Here is a 17,313-nt window from a genome sequence, read left to right on the forward strand (position 1 = left end):
TTTTCTGGTGACTGATGCCCACATTGCGATTTTCTGGTGACTGCTGCCCACATTGCGATTTTCTGGTGAACTCTGCCCACATTACGATTTTCTGTCCCACATTACGATATTCTGGTGAACGCTGCCCACATTGCGATTGTCTGGTGAAGCGGAAGTGACGTCAGCCGCTAGAGCGAGAAGTCTCCGATGGAACGCACGGAAGAAGGTATGTATCTGCCCGCCGCTCGCTGCCCACTGCCCACACACATTGACTAGCTGGAGGGGGATTTTCAGGTGTCTGCTGCCCACATTACGATTTTCAGGTGTCTGCTGCCCACATTACGATTTTCAGGTGTCTGCTGTCCACATTGCTATTTTCTGGTCACTGCTGCCCACATTGCGATTTTCAGGTGTCTGCTGGCCACATTACGATTTTCTGGTGTCTGCTGCCCACATTACGATTTTCAGGTGTCTGCTGCCCACATTACAATTGTCAGGTGCCTGCTGCCCACATTACGATTTTCAGGTGTCTGCCGCCCACATTACGATTTTCAGGTGTCTGCTGCCCACATTGCGATTTTCAGGTGTCTGCTGCCCACATTGTGATTTTCAGGTGCCTGCTGCCCACATTGCGATTTTCTGGTCACTGCTGCCCACATTGCGATTTTCAGGTGTCTGCTGCCCACATTACGATTTTCAGGTGTCTGCTGCCCACATTACGATTTTCAGGTGTCTGCTGCCCACATTGCGATTTTCAGGTGTCTGCTGCCCACATTACGATTTTCAGGTGCCTGCTGCCCACATTACGATTTTCAGGTGTCTGCTGCCCACATTACGATTTTCAGGTGTCTGCTGCCCACATTACGATTTTCAGGTGTCTGCTGCCCACATTGCGATTTTCTGGTGTCTGCTGCCCACATTACGATTTTCTGGTGTCTGCTGCCCACATTGCGATTTTCTGGTGACTGCTGCCCACATTACGATTTTCTGGTGTATGCTGCCCACATTAGGATTTTCTGGTCACTGCTGCCCACATTGCGATTTTCAGGTGTCTGCTGCCCACATTACGATTTTCTGGTGACTGCTGCCCACATTGCGATTTTCTGGTGACTGCTGCCCACATTAGGATTTTCTGGTGACTGATGCCCACATTACGATTTTCAGGTGTCTGCTGTCCACATTGCTATTTTCTGGTCACTGCTGCCCACATTACGATTTTCTGGTGTATGCTGCCCACATTAGGATTTTCTGGTGACTGCTGCCCACATTGCGATCCGTGCGTTCCATCGGAGACTTCTCACTCTAGCGGCTGACGTCACTTCCGCTTCACCAGACAATCGCAATGTGGGCAGCGTTCACCAGAATATCGTAATGTGGGATTTTCTGGTGACTGCTGCCCACATTAGGATTTTCTGGTGACTGATGCCCACATTGCGATTTTCTGGTGACTGCTGCTCACATTGCGATTTTCTGGTGAACTCTGCCCACATTACGATTTTCTGTCCCACATTACGATATTCTGGTGAACGCTGCCCACATTGCGATTGTCTGGTGAAGCGGAAGTGACGTCAGCCGCTAGAGCGAGAAGTCTCCGATGGAACGCACGGAAGAAGGTATGTATCTGCCCGCCGCTCGCTGCCCACTGCCCGCTGCCCACACACATTGACTAGCTGGAGGGGGATTTTCAGGTGTCTGCTGCCCACATTACGATTTTCAGGTGTCTGCTGCCCACATTACGATTTTCAGGTGTCTGCTGTCCACATTGCTATTTTCTGGTCACTGCTGCCCACATTGCGATTTTCAGGTGTCTGCTGCCCACATTACGATTTTCTGGTGTCTGCTGCCCACATTACGATTTTCAGGTGTCTGCTGCCCACATTACAATTTTCAGGTGCCTGCTGCCCACATTACGATTTTCAGGTGTCTGCCGCCCACATTACGATTTTCAGGTGTCTGCTGCCCACATTGCGATTTTCAGGTGTCTGCTGCCCACATTGTGATTTTCAGGTGCCTGCTGCCCACATTGCGATTTTCTGGTCACTGCTGCCCACATTGCGATTTTCAGGTGTCTGCTGCCCACATTACGATTTTCAGGTGTCTGCTGCCCACATTACGATTTTCAGGTGTCTGCTGCCCACATTGCGATTTTCAGGTGTCTGCTGCCCACATTACGATTTTCAGGTGCCTGCTGCCCACATTACGATTTTCAGGTGTCTGCTGCCCACATTACGATTTTCAGGTGTCTGCTGCTCACATTACGATTTTCAGGTGTCTGCTGCCCACATTACGATTTTCTGGTGTCTGCTGCCCACATTACGATTTTCAGGTGTCTGCTGCCCACATTGCGATTTTCTGGTGTCTGCTGCCCACATTACGATTTTCTGGTGTATGCTGCCCACATTAGGATTTTCTGGTGACTGCTGCCCACATTGCGATCCGTGCGTTCCATCGGAGACTTCTCGCTCTAGCGGCTGACGTCACTTCCGCTTCACCAGACAATCGCAATGTGGGCAGCGTTCACCAGAATATCGTAATGTGGGATTTTCTGGTGACTGCTGCCCACATTAGGATTTTCAGGTGTCTGCTGCCCACATTACGATTTTCAGGTGTCTGCTGTCCACATTGCTATTTTCTGGTCACTGCTGCCCACATTGCGATTTTCAGGTGTCTGCTGCCCACATTAGGATTTTCTGGTGACTGCTGCCCACATTGCGATCCGTGCGTTCCATCGGAGACTTCTCGCTCTAGCGGCTGACGTCACTTCCGCTTCACCAGACAATCGCAATGTGGGCAGCGTTCACCAGAATATCGTAATGTGGGATTTTCTGGTGACTGCTGCCCACATTAGGATTTTCAGGTGTCTGCTGCCCACATTACGATTTTCAGGTGTCTGCTGTCCACATTGCTATTTTCTGGTCACTGCTGCCCACATTGCGATTTTCAGGTGTCTGCTGCCCACATTACGATTTTCTGGTGTCTGCTGCCCACATTGCGATTTTCTAGTGACTGCTGCCCACATTACGATTTTCTGGTGTATGCTGCCCACATTAGGATTTTCTGGTCACTGCTGCCCACATTGCGATTTTCAGGTGTCTGCTGCCCACATTACGATTTTCTGGTGACTGCTGCCCACATTGCGATTTTCTGGTGACTGCTGCCCACATTAGGATTTTCTGGTGACTGATGCCCACATTACGATTTTCAGGTGTCTGCTGCCCACATTACGATTTTCAGGTGTCTGCTGCCCACATTGCGATCCGTGCGTTCCATCGGAGACTTCTCGCTCTAGCGGCTGACGTCACTTCCGCTTCACCAGACAATCGCAATGTGGGCAGCGTTCACCAGAATATCGTAATGTGGGATTTTCTGGTGACTGCTGCCCACATTAGGATTTTCAGGTGTCTGCTGCCCACATTACGATTTTCAGGTGTCTGCTGTCCACATTGCTATTTTCTGGTCACTGCTGCCCACATTGCGATTTTCAGGTGTCTGCTGCCCACATTACGATTTTCTGGTGTCTGCTGCCTGCATTACGATTTTCAGGTGTCTGCTGCCCACATTACGATTTTCAGGTGCCTGCTGCCCACATTACGATTTTCAGGTGTCTGCTTCCCACATTACGATTTTCAGGTGTCTGCTGCCCACATTGCGATTTTCAGGTGTCTGCTGCCCACATTGTGATTTTCAGGTGCCTGCTGCCCACATTGCGATTTTCTGGTCACTGCTGCCCACATTGCGATTTTCAGGTGTCTGCTGCCCACATTACGATTTTCAGGTGTCTGCTGCCCACATTGCGATTTTCAGGTGTCTGCTGCCCACATTACGATTTTCAGGTGCCTGCTGCCCACATTACGATTTTCAGGTGTCTGCTGCCCACATTACGATTTTCAGGTGCCTGCTGCCCACATTACGATTTTCAGGTGTCTGCTGCCCACATTACGATTTTCAGGTGTCTGCTGCCCACATTACGATTTTCAGGTGTCTGCTGCCCACATTGCGATTTTCTGGTGTCTGCTGCCCACATTACGATTTTCTGGTGTCTGCTGCCCACATTGCGATTTTCTGGTGACTGCTGCCCACATTACGATTTTCTGGTGTATGCTGCCCACATTAGGATTTTCTGGTCACTGCTGCCCACATTGCGATTTTCAGGTGTCTGCTGCCCACATTACGATTTTCTGGTGACTGCTGCCCACATTGCGATTTTCTGGTGACTGCTGCCCACATTAGGATTTTCTGGTGACTGATGCCCACATTACGATTTTCAGGTGTCTGCTGCCCACATTACGATTTTCAGGTGTCTGCTGCCCACATTGCGATCCGTGCGTTCCATCGGAGACTTCTCGCTCTAGCGGCTGACGTCACTTCCGCTTCACCAGACAATCGCAATGTGGGCAGCGTTCACCAGAATATCGTAATGTGGGATTTTCTGGTGACTGCTGCCCACATTAGGATTTTCTGGTGACTGATGCCCACATTGCGATTTTCTGGTGACTGCTGCCCACATTGCGATTTTCTGGTGAACTCTGCCCACATTACGATTTTCTGTCCCACATTACGATATTCTGGTGAACGGAACGCTGCCCACATTGCGATTGTCTGGTGAAGCGGAAGTGACGTCAGCCGCTAGAGCGAGAAGTCTCCGATGGAACGCACGGAAGAAGGTATGTATCTGCCCGCCGCTCGCTGCCCACTGCCCGCTGCCCACACACATTGACTAGCTGGAGGGGGATTTTCAGGTGTCTGCTGCCCACATTACGATTTTCAGGTGTCTGCTGCCCACATTACGATTTTCAGGTGTCTGCTGTCCACATTGCTATTTTCTGGTCACTGCTGCCCACATTGCGATTTTCAGGTGTCTGCTGCCCACATTACGATTTTCTGGTGTCTGCTGCCCACATTACGATTTTCAGGTGTCTGCTGCCCACATTACAATTTTCAGGTGCCTGCTGCCCACATTACGATTTTCAGGTGTCTGCCGCCCACATTACGATTTTCAGGTGTCTGCTGCCCACATTGCGATTTTCAGGTGTCTGCTGCCCACATTGTGATTTTCAGGTGCCTGCTGCCCACATTGCGATTTTCTGGTCACTGCTGCCCACATTGCGATTTTCAGGTGTCTGCTGCCCACATTACGATTTTCAGGTGTCTGCTGCCCACATTACGATTTTCAGGTGTCTGCTGCCCACATTGCGATTTTCAGGTGTCTGCTGCCCACATTACGATTTTCAGGTGCCTGCTGCCCACATTACGATTTTCAGGTGTCTGCTGCCCACATTACGATTTTCAGGTGTCTGCTGCTCACATTACGATTTTCAGGTGTCTGCTGCCCACATTACGATTTTCAGGTGTCTGCTGTCCACATTGCTATTTTCTGGTCACTGCTGCCCACATTGCGATTTTCAGGTGTCTGCTGCCCACATTAGGATTTTCTGGTGACTGCTGCCCACATTGCGATCCGTGCGTTCCATCGGAGACTTCTCGCTCTAGCGGCTGACGTCACTTCCGCTTCACCAGACAATCGCAATGTGGGCAGCGTTCACCAGAATATCGTAATGTGGGATTTTCTGGTGACTGCTGCCCACATTAGGATTTTCAGGTGTCTGCTGCCCACATTACGATTTTCAGGTGTCTGCTGTCCACATTGCTATTTTCTGGTCACTGCTGCCCACATTGCGATTTTCAGGTGTCTGCTGCCCACATTACGATTTTCTGGTGTCTGCTGCCTGCATTACGATTTTCAGGTGTCTGCTGCCCACATTACGATTTTCAGGTGCCTGCTGCCCACATTACGATTTTCAGGTGTCTGCTGCCCACATTACGATTTTCAGGTGTCTGCTGCCCACATTGCGATTTTCAGGTGTCTGCTGCCCACATTGTGATTTTCAGGTGCCTGCTGCCCACATTGCGATTTTCTGGTCACTGCTGCCCACATTGCGATTTTCAGGTGTCTGCTGCCCACATTACGATTTTCAGGTGTCTGCTGCCCACATTACGATTTTCAGGTGTCTGCTGCCCACATTGCGATTTTCAGGTGTCTGCTGCCCACATTACGATTTTCAGGTGCCTGCTGCCCACATTACGACTTTCAGGTGTCTGCTGCCCACATTACGATTTTCAGGTGCCTGCTGCCCACATTACGATTTTCAGGTGTCTGCTGCCCACATTACGATTTTCAGGTGTCTGCTGCCCACATTACGATTTTCAGGTGTCTGCTGCCCACATTGCGATTTTCTGGTGTCTGCTGCCCACATTACGATTTTCTGGTGTCTGCTGCCCACATTGCGATTTTCTGGTGACTGCTGCCCACATTACGATTTTCTGGTGTATGCTGCCCACATTAGGATTTTCTGGTCACTGCTGCCCACATTGCGATTTTCAGGTGTCTGCTGCCCACATTACGATTTTCTGGTGACTGCTGCCCACATTGCGATTTTCTGGTGACTGCTGCCCACATTAGGATTTTCTGGTGACTGATGCCCACATTACGATTTTCAGGTGTCTGCTGCCCACATTACGATTTTCAGGTGTCTGCTGCCCACATTGCGATCCGTGCGTTCCATCGGAGACTTCTCGCTCTAGCGGCTGACGTCACTTCCGCTTCACCAGACAATCGCAATGTGGGCAGCGTTCACCAGAATATCGTAATGTGGGATTTTCTGGTGACTGCTGCCCACATTAGGATTTTCTGGTGACTGATGCCCACATTGCGATTTTCTGGTGACTGCTGCCCACATTGCGATTTTCTGGTGAACTCTGCCCACATTACGATTTTCTGTCCCACATTACGATATTCTGGTGAACGCTGCCCACATTGCGATTGTCTGGTGAAGCGGAAGTGACGTCAGCCGCTAGAGCGAGAAGTCTCCGATGGAACGCACGGAAGAAGGTATGTATCTGCCCGCCGCTCGCTGCCCACTGCCCGCTGCCCACACACATTGACTAGCTGGAGGGGGATTTTCAGGTGTCTGCTGCCCACATTACGATTTTCAGGTGTCTGCTGCCCACATTACGATTTTCAGGTGTCTGCTGTCCACATTGCTATTTTCTGGTCACTGCTGCCCACATTGCGATTTTCAGGTGTCTGCTGCCCACATTACGATTTTCTGGTGTCTGCTGCCCACATTCCGATTTTCAGGTGTCTGCTGCCCACATTCCGATTTTCAGGTGCCTGCTGCCCACATTACGATTTTCAGGTGTCTGCCGCCCACATTACGATTTTCAGGTGTCTGCTGCCCACATTGCGATTTTCAGGTGTCTGCTGCCCACATTGTGATTTTCAGGTGCCTGCTGCCCACATTGCGATTTTCTGGTCACTGCTGCCCACATTGCGATTTTCAGGTGTCTGCTGCCCACATTACGATTTTCAGGTGTCTGCTGCCCACATTACGATTTTCAGGTGTCTGCTGCCCACATTGCGATTTTCAGGTGTCTGCTGCCCACATTACGATTTTCAGGTGCCTGCTGCCCACATTACGATTTTCAGGTGTCTGCTGCCCACATTGCGATTTTCTGGTGTCTGCTGCCCACATTAGGATTTTCTGGTGACTGCTGCCCACATTGCGATTTTCTGGTGACTGTTGCCCACATTAGGATTTTCTGGTGACTGATGCCCACATTGCGATTTTCTGGTGACTGCTGCCCACATTGCGATTTTCTGGTGAACTCTGCCCACATTACGATTTTCTGTCCCACATTACGATATTCTGGTGAACGCTGCCCACATTGCGACTGTCTGGTGAATGCTGTCCACGTTACAATTTTCTGGTGACTGCTGCTCACGTTACGATTTTCTGGTGAACTCTGCCCACATTATGATTTTCTGGTGAACTCTGCCCACATTATGATTTTCTGGTGAACTCTGCCCACATTATGATTTTCTGGTGAACGCTGCCCACATTACGATTGTCTGGTAAATGCTGTCCACGTTACAATTTTCTGGTGACTGGTGCCCACATTACGATTTTCTGGTGAACTCTGCCCACATTATGATTTTCTAAAGGCCCACATTACGATTTTCTGGTGAACTCTGCCCACATTACGATTTTCTGGCCCACATTACGATTGTCTGGTAAAATGCTGCCCACTTTACAATTAATTTACAGTGAAACGCTGCCCCATTACGATTATTTGGCACCTATGGGGGGGGGGCCCCATCCAAATATTCGCAGGGGGGGCCAGTGATTTCTAGTTACGCCCCTGTTTGTATATGAAATATTCGAGATCAAACAAACAAACAAAAATCCTTAGTAGGGTAATTGTTTGAGGTAGGGGCACATAAACTTTTTAACAAAGCCAAATGCTACTTTTCAGGCAAACCCAAGGTGTTGCGCAATCACTCACACTAAGTTTAAGTCACAGTCTGTAACCTGCCCAGGTCCGGCAGCTGGTACAAATGGGTGCCTTCTTGCACGCTTGTGTACCAAAACATGGCCTTAGATGTGGCCTTAGATGTGGGGTCATGAATGGGCACTGGCATGATGTAAGTCTTTGAGCTGAGAGACATAGGGAAAATGTACATTCCCACATGAGAACTCGTGCATATGTGCACAACTGTGCTCCAAACGGCTGACTCAAGCCTAGGAAGAACCTGTATTTGTTGATGCTGACCTTTGCCTGTCTGATTACCCGCTTTGTTGTCCTCAGATCTGACAAAGGTGTAGTGACCCTGCAGGCACATTGATAGCAGGTCCCGCCCATCAGCACTTCCTTGATCCCGCTCCTCTGGACTTCCATGCTGCTGGCCATGGTGTGGAGAGAGAGATCCAGGGTTATTGGTTCAAGAGGGATCCTGCCTGCACAGATGTGTGATAAGCTTGTATCATGCACTCTCCTGTAAGGCTTTGTTAACATCTAAAATCGAAATCACTGACACCAGCGTTTTTGTTTTTTTTGCGCAATATTTTTTAGCGGCTCCCACCATTTACCTGCGTGCTGTGATTTTGTATAAAGCTCTTCTCTAAGTGTTTTTGCAGAGCGATTCTGTTTTTTCACTTTCTGATATCAGTCAGGAAGTAAACTCTTTCGCCCGGAAATTAATAAATGCAGTGTATTTATTCATGAAATTGCTCGGGAAATCGCTGTACAAAGTGTTTTTTTCAAATGCTTTGCAATTTCCCCATACCTTCCATTGAGCCAAATCGCCTCAAAAATGGCACAGGCAGCTCTTTGGTGAGCGGATCGGAATCGAACCGCTCAGATGTGAGCACTCTCATAATGAATCATTGCATAAGCACTGTTATGGCGATTTTAAAAATCACTGGCGCTAAAAAAAAATGTGAAAACGCCCTAAGTGTGAACAAGCCCTAACTGAGATTCTTTAACAGTAATTGCAGAGCTCAATAAAAAGGTTAATGCACTATAGAGCGCTTAATATCTATAGCTTCCACTTCTGGAGCAGAACTTGTTGATACGTAACAGATATTGGTTCATGGATTGATTAAACCTGACTTGTGCACAGTATATATTTTCAAAGTTAACAGCTAAAACCATCTGTCTGGTTTTTAAGGGTTAAATCTCTGTCTTTTTTATGTCATTTAGCTGCTAATTGATACGCCTAATTATCAGATTGTGCTGGTAGTGTGTATACACTGTACAAACAAGTCAGAAAAGGGTTATGCTGTATCCAGGGGGAAAGCAGAGAACTTTCTCTCCTTTATTTGCTTACTAATTACTTCAATAGGAGTATATCTGGCAATTTGTCCTGAAGCCGGCAATGATATCAGTTAGCTTCTGCGAGATGCAAATATGCATTTAAATGACATCAGAGCAGTCTCATAGTGTGTCATATTCATTTTTCAGAGTTTTTAATGTTGTAAAAGGAAAGAAAAGTATTTTGAATATAATCCCACTTTAAGACAGACAAAGAACAACAGAAACCCTGTAGCAGATAGTATAATTTCCTGTATGTGCTAAAGGTGGACTACGGGGACTTCAGCTAAAATCGTAAAACCCTTATCTGGAATGAAGAGAAACTGGCTGCAGAATGGCAGAAAAGAATTCATTGTTAAAATACCCAAAAAAGGAAACATGATGGCTTGTTACCATTGCAAAAGAATTACTCCTCTTTCTGTGCCAAACAAGGTCTTCTCCTGGGTCAAGATCCAAAAATGGAGCTTTATAGTGGAATATCTTAACTACCATACATATAGATCCCATGCTACCACATACTGTATAGATGCCATGCTATTAAAAAACAAAGTAGAAATTGTTGATGAATTTCTGAAAACAAAATGTTTACACTTAAAAGCATACATCTTTTTTTTTTCAGGTCACTTTAGTTTTTTGTCTGCTGTAAAGTATATCTACACCAGGCCCGGATTTACATCACAGGAGCCTTTAGGCACAGATGTCCTGGCACCCTAGACTTTGCCCTCCATAAGCCCACAAACCCCCGTTGAACCACACAGAAAGTGTGCTGGCTCACCTAGCTGTAACTTCTCCATTACCAGCCATAGGCAGCTACAGGTGTCCCTTAGCATTAGGTAGCCAGCTAGTGGTGCCCCGACTGAAGGGAGATCTTGTCAGTGAAATGCCAAGAGCCAGGTGACTAAACTCTCATTTACGCTCCGCTCAGGACTCTGCATAGGGAAGGAGGGAGGCGCTAGGGGAGGGGAGTGAACCGCTCCTCCATCAAAATGCGCCTGTAGTCGCGTGCCTACAGTGCCTTATGGCCCTAATCTACACCATAGATATGGAAAGTTGTGGGCCTCTTGCAGCTCAAAGCCTCAGGCTACCACCCAGACAGCCCCTTTTATAAACCATCTCTGAGGTCAAGCTAACTGAGTAGATCAAGCATCTCCACTAAACTTAAATATCAGGAATGAAATATGGGATAATTTTTGCATAAGGTATTTATTGGGTGGAAATGTCACAAATTGTACGCAGACAAACCTGCATATTAAGATTCACTGTCTGCCTCGATAAAACGGGGCCATGACATCCAGATGTTTCCGTGATGCAAGATACGAAGACTTCAGATGGGAATATCAGAGGGTTTTGTCTTCATTGTTTTTCACTTTATTTTCTGGCAATCAAGTCACAGAAGAACAATGGCTTTTCCTTGACAGGAAGTGAGGCGTGTTCAGCGATGTGGAAACTGAGGCTGTGCTGAACAATACCTGAAGATTTTTTATGTGTTTCACTTGGAAAAGGTTTAAAAGGAAAACTTCCTCAGAAGCTCAATGTGTGAGGCCAGCCAAACACAGGTTCTCTGACAGACATGGTTTGCCATCATGTCTTCCTGGGTTGTCACCATAACCAGCTGCCCCAGTCTGGTGCCAGGTTCAGGCCATAGAATCGTTTCTGAGATCTGGTCCACCTGTGGAAGAATCCAGATGACCAACCACCCAAAGAAACAATATTTTCCTTCAGCCCACCTGGTCTCCCTAGAGGCTGTGCTTGCAGCATTTAGAGAGACACCTTAGCCCATATGCAATTAACTTTTTCTCTAGAGTTATCTCCTAGAAGATAATTTTCATCTACTCTTTAAAATATATTTTCAGCATTTTACAGTTGAAAAAGTGCCCCGGATTTGGTGAAAAATTATTTGGAGTATTTTCTTACTTGCTGGTGGTCTAAAAGGCATTCTATGACAGGGTGTGAAAATATCGTCTAGGAGAAGCCTCAGGAGAAAAAGTAAATTGCATATGGGCCCTCGTCTTTGGAGCTCCTTTACTTTGGATTAAATAGGAATAAATGGCCAATATGCACAACAAGCAAGCATTATCACTTGCGTAGGGAAATGCTGATGGTGTGGGGGCCTGTCCTTAACTTACGTACCACCTTACCATAGACAACAGTAGTGGGCGGTAAAGGAGTGACATAGCCTTTCTCTCTTCATTAAGTGCCCTGCCCACTGCTGCTGGCTGTACATGCGAAAAGCGCACTGGGGAAAATTGAGTTCATCGGCTAACTGATATTCTACTATTGTACAGAGGTAGTTCCGTATTTTACTATCGCTAAACCTAAACCAATTCTCACACAGAGCCCTCCCTTTCCCTATGCATAACTCTAAAAGAAATCACACCACTGATGCCTAACCCTAAGCAATCCCCCACCGATGCCTAACCCTAATCGGCTCCCCTCCCCAACAATGCCTAACCATAACCAATCCCCCCTATCGATGCCTAACCCTAACCGCCTCCCCTCCCTAACGATGCCTAACCAATCCCTCCACTGATGCCTAACCCTAACCGCCTCCCCTCCCTAACGATGCCTAACCATTCCCCTCACTGATGCCTAATCCTAGCTGATTCCCTCCCCCACCACCACCACCGATGCCTATCCCTAACTACAGCACCCCATACTGATGCTGAAACCCTAACCAATCCCCCACTGATGTCTAAACCTAACCTACCCTCCCATGATGCCTAACCGTAACCTCCCCTGCCGCAAACCCTCCAATTACTGCGCTTGCCACTTTAAATTATAAAAACCGGGTGCTGCTGAAACTTGGACAACCCATAGGTGCGCACGTTAATAGAGGTAAATAATTAAATTATGGGGACCTACGTCTCCCAACAAATAATCTGGCATCAGGGCCTCCCACCATGCAAAGCGTGCAGCCCGGCGCCCAGTATTTTATCAGGCACCCACACTTACATCATCAACCAATCTTAACATGTATACCACGGATAGAGTGGCCAAACTGCCACGGCTCCTCCTGCTTTCAGAATAAGCTCACCACACTCTATGTAATGTGTACAAGGATGTACATTGGCCCTAACTGTGTAAAAGAGGCAATAATGACCTATTTGGGGCTTTTTTACATTTTCTGCTCAAGTCCCTTGACCAGCAGAGGTAAGTGTATAAGCAGGGGCAGAAGCAGCACCAAAAGGTTAGTCAATGAAAGAGAGAGGATGGAGCTGTTCCAGAGGCTCTTCAAGCAAGCTGTCAACACTGCAATCAGGAGGACAGAATCCAGACTGCAATGAACATAGGGAGAGGGCTGTCATCCATAAGATAGGATCCACGCTGCAATTATAGAGCAGATGAAGGAGTGTTTTTCCTTTACTTTCCTTTACAAAAGCACTCCCTGGAAAGGATCGATACAAAGAAGCCATCCCAACCCTGTATGCATTTGCATGCTATTTTAGCAGTTGAACTCAGCAACAGCAATTCAGACAGTGCTTTTGAAAATAAAGAAAACTCTGAGAATCCCCCATGAGGATATAAACTAGTCCAAATGTTCAGATTATAGTAGTAGTAGTAAGTGACAGCGATTTTGGAAAAGTCTGAGCATGCACAGTGTGCTCTCTCCGACGGAGAATAGTACTGCGCCTGCTTCCAGTAGCGTCCTGTAGATGTTCTACCCCTGTTTGTGTTCTCCTGTATCCCATGTGTCCCCTTCTTTCCCCAGTGAGTCCCCATGTGTCCCCTTCTTTCCCCAGTGAGTCCCCTTCTGTCCCCTTGTGCCCCCTTCTGTCCCCTTGTGCCCCTTCTTTCCACAGTGTGTCCCCTTCTGTCCCCAGTGTGTCCCTTTCTGTACACATTGGGTCCCCTGCTGTCCCCAGTTTTGCCCCTCCTGTCTGCAGTGTGCCTTTCTCTGTCCTCTGCCCCCCATGTGTCTCCCGTTTCCCCCATGTCTCTCCCGCTCTCCCCCATGCTGTTGGAGCCGCTGGATGAGTTGAATCAAGCTGCCGATTCTGATAATTATACACAGGGGCAGAGGAGGATACAGGGGGGAGCGGGAGATACACGGGGGGAGGGGGCAGGGGACACACGGGGGGGGGGGAGTGGGAGACACATGGGGGCAAAAGACACACGGGGGGACAATGTATTTAGCATATATACGACGCAGGGACTTTTTCTCCACGATTTTGGGGTACATGAAGCGCATCTTATATGCCGAAAAATACAGTACTTCTTGCTCTCAATGACAGGAAGTGAGATAAAATCTCCACCCAAGACTCAGACATTGCTACAAACCTGACACCAGTATATTGTATACCCTTCCTCGTTTTTCTGAACCTAAAATAAAGCTTTTGGGTGGAGTTCCGTGTTAATATTTTTCTGACCTCTGGGTGGCCTTCCCACCGAACTGTGGCCAAACTTGAAGATAGTATAACTCTTTCTTTATTGGCTGGCTTAACAGGCTCTTAGCTCAAGGAGTTAATGCTTGTAAACAGTGCATGATGCAAACTGAAGTCCTAAAGGTCAGCCTTTCCCTATAATGAGTCTGCCAGATATAAAGGGGCCTCTATAACGGCCATTTACAATGCTCAATCATCCTTGAAATGTCTCATTTTCACTTCCATTCTTCGGTTTATTTAATATTCTTCTGTGTCCTGGAGTGCCAGAGCTCTGTATTATTCATCTAGTCTTACAGCTATGTGCACAGCAGTGTGCTGCTCTTGTGTACAGCTGCTGGATCTGAACTGTGCAGTCTACATTTACCTGCTAATAAAACAGATAGTTATACTGCTGTAAGTAGAATGATATAGTGCTGTAGGTAGATAGATTCCAAATAATGCTGTGAGTAGAATGCTATATTTATTTATTTATTTATATAGCGCCGACATACAGTATTACGCAGCACTGTACAGAGTATATTGTCTTGTCACTAACTGTCCCTCAGGGGCTTACAATCTACTTCCTACCATAGTTATATGTCTATGTATATATCGTGTAGTGCATGTATCATAGCCAATTTTTGGGGGAAGCCAATTAACTTATCTGTATGTTTTTTGGGAAGTGGGGGGAAACCGGAGTGCTCGGGGGAAACCCACACAGACACGGGGAGATCATACAACCTTCTTGCAGATGTTGACCTGGCTGGGATTCAAACCGGGGAACCAATGCTGCAAGGTGAGAGTGCTAACCACTATGCCACCATGCTGCTCTATGCTATAGTGCTCAGGGCCGGCCTTAGGTTTCACAGCGCCCTGAGCAAAACCTGATTTTTGTGCCCCCCCCTTCATCCTCTTCCCGCGTGCGCACACACACACGCACACATACACAGGCCCATATGCAATTCACCTTTTCTCCTGGTATATCTCCTGGAACAGCGGTTCCCAACCTTTTTGACGTTGTGACACATCACGCCAAATGCTCAAATCTCTGTGAAACATCACATATGTATAATAGAAAAAAATAGTGTTAATAACCACGAATGGATGGAAAGAGTGCTTTATCCTGAATATACTTAAAATGAAGGCTAGAACCTTTCAGGAATATTATTAAAAGCAATCAGTGGGACAGTTAGCCCCCCCTCCCCCGCCTCTCCCCCATTTAGAATGATAGCACAGCACCGACAATTTGCACCACGTGTTAGTGCGCCCTCCCCCCCTAAAAAAGCCCCCCTCAGAGTCAGTATAGGTAGGTCGCCAGGTATAGGTGCCCCCAGTATAAGATCTCATGTGCAAGTGCCCTCCAATATAGGTTGCCAAGCATAGGTGCCCCCAGTATAGGTGGTCAGTTGAAGGTCTCCATCACCCCCCATAGGTAGCCAGGTGTAGGGGCCTCCAGTATAGGTAGCCAGGTAATGGTGTCCCCAGTATAGGAAATCAGGTGTAGATGATCAGTTGCGTAGCTAAGGAGCTATGGGCCCCTGTACAAGTTCTACAATGGGGCCCCCAAGCACTCTTTACATAACTATTGATAATCTGCCAAGGACAACCGCAGTGTCAGAGGTGCAAGAAAGCATGGGGAACAGTTTGTAAATGATAATTACTATTCAAAGCATCTATACAAGGGATTACTACCAGCACAGGACCAATAGAGAGCTAATACTGCAGTTGAGGGAGGGCCCCTCTCTGGCCCAAGGGCCCCAATGCGGTTGCAACCTCTGCACCCCGGCTATGATAGTGCTGTAGTTAAATAGATATAATGCTGCCTGTGAGTAGAATGCTATAGTGCTGTAGGTAGATAGCTATAATGCTGTGAGTAGAATGATATAGCGCTGTAGGCAGATAGATATAACACTGTAAGTAGAATGCTATAGTGCTGCAAGTAGATAGATATAACGCTGTGAGTAGAATGCTATAGTGCTGTAGGTAGATAGATATATAATGCTGTAATTAGAATGATATAATGCTGTGAGTAGAGTGATATAGTGCTGCAGGTAGATAGATAAAACGCTGTGAGTAGAATGCTAAAGTGCTGCAGGTAGATAGATATGATGCTGCAAGTAGAATTATATAGTGCTGTAGGTAGATTGATATAATGCTGCAAATAGAATGATATAGTGCTGTATGTAGATAGATATATAATGCTGTAATTAGAATGATATAATGCTGTGAGTAGAATGATATAGTGCTGCAGGTAGATAGATAAAACGCTGTGAGTAGAATGCTAAAGTGCTGCAGGTAGATAGATATGATGCTGCAAGTAGAATGATATAGTGCTGTAGGTAGATAGATATAATGCTGCAAGTAGAATGATACAGTGCTGCAGGTAGATAGATATAATGCTGTGAGTAGAATGCTAAAGTGCTGCAGGTAGATAGATATAACGCTGTGAGTAGAATGCTATAGTGCTGCAGGTAGATAGATATAATGCTGCAAATAGAATTATATAATGCTGTCAGTAGAATGATATAATGCTGCAGGTAGATAGATATAATGCTGCAAGTAGAATGATACAGTGCTGTAGGTAGATCGATATGATGCTGCAAGTAAAATGATATAGTGCTGTAGGTAGATAGATATAATGCTGCAAGTAGAATGATATAGTGCTGTATGTAGATAGATATAATGCTGCAAATAGAATTATACAGTGCTGTAGGTATATAGATATGATGCTGCAAGTAAAATGATATAGTGCTGTATGTAGATAGATATAATGCTGCAAATAGAATTATATAATGCTGTGAGTAGAATGATATAGTTCTGCAGGTAGATAGATATAATGCTGCAAGTAGAATGATATAGTGCTGTAGGTAGATTGATATAATGCTGCAAGTAGAATGATACAGTGCTGCAGGTAGATAGATAAAACGCTGTGAGTAGAATGCTAAAGTGCTGCAGGTAGATAGATATGATGCTGCAAGTAGAATGATATAGTGCTGTAGGTAGATTGATATAATGCTGCAAGTAGAATGATACAGTGCTGCAGGTAGATAGATATAATGCTGTGAGTAGAATGCTAAAGTGCTGCAGGTAGATAGATATAACGCTGTGAGTAGAATGCTATAGTGCTGCAGGTAGATAGATATAATGCTGCAAATAGAATTATATAATGCTGTCAGTAGAATGATATAGTGCTGAAGGTAGATAGATATAATGCTGCAAGTAAAATTATATGACAAGACAAGACAAATACATTTATATCGCGCTTTTCTCCTGGCAGACTCAAAGCGCCAGAGCTGCAGCCAGCCACTAGGACGCGCTCTAT

The sequence above is a fragment of the Hyperolius riggenbachi genome, chromosome 5 (genome assembly GCF_040937935.1).
Source record: "Hyperolius riggenbachi isolate aHypRig1 chromosome 5, aHypRig1.pri, whole genome shotgun sequence".
Classification (NCBI taxonomy): Eukaryota; Metazoa; Chordata; class Amphibia; order Anura; family Hyperoliidae; genus Hyperolius; species Hyperolius riggenbachi.